This window comes from Chinchilla lanigera, unplaced genomic scaffold (assembly GCF_000276665.1).
Source record: "Chinchilla lanigera isolate Chin_1 unplaced genomic scaffold, ChiLan1.0 scaffold00036, whole genome shotgun sequence".
NCBI lineage: Eukaryota > Metazoa > Chordata > Mammalia > Rodentia > Chinchillidae > Chinchilla > Chinchilla lanigera.
Window position 1 is genome coordinate 573,508 of NW_004955437.1, and position 2,904 is coordinate 576,411.

Here is a 2,904-nt window from a genome sequence, read left to right on the forward strand (position 1 = left end):
AAAGAAAAAAGAAAGAAATGCGGTGCTCTTAGCGGGTAGAGGCCAGAGGGCCATGGTGGGAATTCTGGGATGCTAAGAACACTTACTTAATTACTTATTTATTTTGCTGTGGATCAACCCCACAGCTTTGCACATCTTAGGCGACTGCTCTATCACTGCTGCACACCTAGACTTGAGAAACATTTATTTACTCTGTGTGTGTGTGTGTGTGTGTGTGTGTGTTGCTAGGGACTGAACGCAGGGAACATCCTGTTTCTCAGTCTGGGTGATGGTTGTCCTGCTGTGTTAGTGGAATTCTCTGAGGCAAAGGCCGGGAAGCAGGGAGAGCGGGGTGTGGCAGGAAAGGTGGGATGGGGAAGAGGGCTCCAGGGGACCAGCGGGGCTGCCTGCTGGGGGAGGGCCGAGGGGAGCTGAGTTGGCAGGGGCCGGTTCTTCCAGACCCGCGAGGCCGAAGAGCACAGCAAAGCAGCAGCAGGAGAGGCGGGCGGGCCGGTGCTCCTCTCCCCACACATAGATTTTCCGGCTTCCTCGGGGTCAAGGAAAGGAGCTTCAGGGCTACCAGACACCACGTTTCTCCCTCAGCATCAAGAGGCAGAGGGGGTTGGACAACAGCCTGCTTCCCCCCAGGGCGCCCCAACCCCAGAAAGCCCAGGTAGACACCAGATGCAGAGGACTGACCTTTCCAATGCCTCCCGCCCTTCTCAGCCTGGAGCGGGGCCTTGGCTCAGAGGCGGGCCCTGGGCCGCCCTAGCAACCCCATATGTCTAAGGCCAGGCAAATCCCACACTAACCGTGGGGTTCACGCACACATGTGACACACACGTGTTCACTGATGCTCATCCACAAGTATGGATATGAGGCTGTGTGTGGTGGAACAAGCCTACAGTCCCCACACTTGGGAGGCTGAGACAGGAGGACTGCCATGAGTTTAATGCCAGCCTGAGTGACACACAGTAAACTCAAGGCCAGCCTGAACTGCATAGTGAGACCCTGTCTCAAGAGAAAAACATCTCCACTGCCGGTACCAGAAAAAGAGAAAAAAACAACCCCAAGAAATACAAATATGAGTAACCTGTACACGTGTAGACATCCACCCAAATCAGCCTGCATCTTTGCAGGCATACATATGTGTGCATGTACACATGGGCATGTGCGAGCATGCACGCATGCACGCACGAGCTCACACACACACCCTCCCTTTCACCGTTCCTTCACATCTCGTCACCGGGTGATGCCTAGGAAAGCCTGTAGAGATCTCGTTGGCTTGGGGGCCAGCAGGAAACCAAACAGGAGCCCTTCCCAGTGGGAGCAGAGGGGACCGGCCCCTGCTGCACTCCCTCCTGACCCCAGAGGCCCCAGTCCTCTCCTCTGGACGCTGGGTCCTGTCTCTTCCCTGTGCTGGGGGAGGAGGGGGTCTTGGCGGCAGGAAAGGTACAGAGAACCAACCCAGGGGCTCTCTGGACGCGGGGAGGCTGCTCTAGGCGAGGGGCGGCCCCCAGCCACGCCCCAGCCTCTCCGCTGCCCCTCGAGCCTGTGCCAGTCACCGCGGCCCTCGGCTCTCCGTGCTCAGCTCCGGAGCAGCTGGCCTTCCTCCAGGAAGTGGCACTCGGGTGTCTCTTGCGTCTTCCTCTGCGCCTCTCTGAAGTGTGGCTGGAGGGGGGACACCCTCCCCACAGGCGGAGGACGGGCAGGGGCGGGGGCACCTTCCCAAACTGTGACTCAGCTCCCCTGGCATTCGGGGTTGTGGCCAATTCTTACACTTTGCTCATCGGGGACTGGAGGTCCCATGGGGTGGGGAGGGAGGGCTGGAGAGGCAGGGTCCGGGTGGGGCTGGCCCGGCCCCAGGGCCCGGACCCTCGGGCACAGCCCATGGAATCTGGCCCGCGGGGTTAAGACAGGGACTGGGATTGGGGAGGGGGGCGTATGGGGGCTGGGGTCTCAGGTGCTGAGCTTGAGCCAGGTAGGAAGCAGGTGCCAGTGAGGAGGAGCGGGGCCCTGACGCCCGTCATTCAGGAGGCTGAGCCGAGGGGTCAAGGGAATGGAAAACTCCAGAGGCTTCCGGACCCCCGGGGGGAAAGGTCAGGAGAACGCGAGGGACGGGAAGGCGGGTTCTGGGGCTGCGCGGGGCCGGGCGGAGGAAGGAAGCGACAGGGCCCGAGGTGCGGCGGGCGCGGCAGGCGGCCCGGGGCGCCGGGAGGTCCGGGAAGCAGGGGTGGCAGCCGCAGCCCGGGGTGTTTCCGAGCTGCTTCCCAGTGCTTTCCTCAGTTCCGCTTCCAGCTGTTCCTAAGCCATTAAATTCTTTCCAGAGGAGATAAGGCCCTGCGCCCCGCCCGGCGTCACGTGTGTCGGGGGCGGGAGGGGTTCGGCGGACAGAAGCCGGCAGCCCGGGGAGAGGACGGCCGGAGTCGGGCCCCGCGCCCCCGGGGACCTCGCGCAGCCTTTGCCCCCGCTGACCCGTGACTCACGGGCGGCGCTCCCCGCCAAGAGCAAGTTTCGGGATCGCGTCCGCAGCCTCCCTGCCCGTCCTGGGCCCGGGAGGCCCCGCTGCGCCCCGGGGCAGCGCTTCCTGGGGGCTTTAGCCTCCCCGGACCCTTCCCAGGCCTGGGGCCGGCGGCGCAGTCCCGGGGCTCCCGCTCGGCACCTCGGGGCGGCTTGCCGCTGCAGCCACAGGACTGGGGACCCCGGCGTGCGCCCCCAGGCCCCGGCGGCCACCAGCTCAGCCTCCCGCAGCCCCGGCAGCGGCCGATCACCACCTGCGCCCTGGCGCTGCTATGGGGTCCCTGTTTGTTCCCGGCCCCTCGCGGGGCCTCGAATCCCGCTCGCACCCTGAACCTGCCCGGGCCGGCGCGCGCCTCCCGCCGGCCTCCCGGACGCACCCTCCCGGCGGAGGCGTCCCGGGCCCGC

General features: G+C 64.6%; 1 protein-coding gene across 1 annotated transcript in view; it reads right to left on the reverse strand.

Annotated features, from left to right (window-relative positions):
* The window catches only part of LOC102005749 (tenascin-X-like), a gene marked incomplete at its 3' end in the record, with an annotated part of 15,749 nt that overhangs the window by 10,908 nt on the left and 1,937 nt on the right, over window positions 1-2,904 (reverse strand).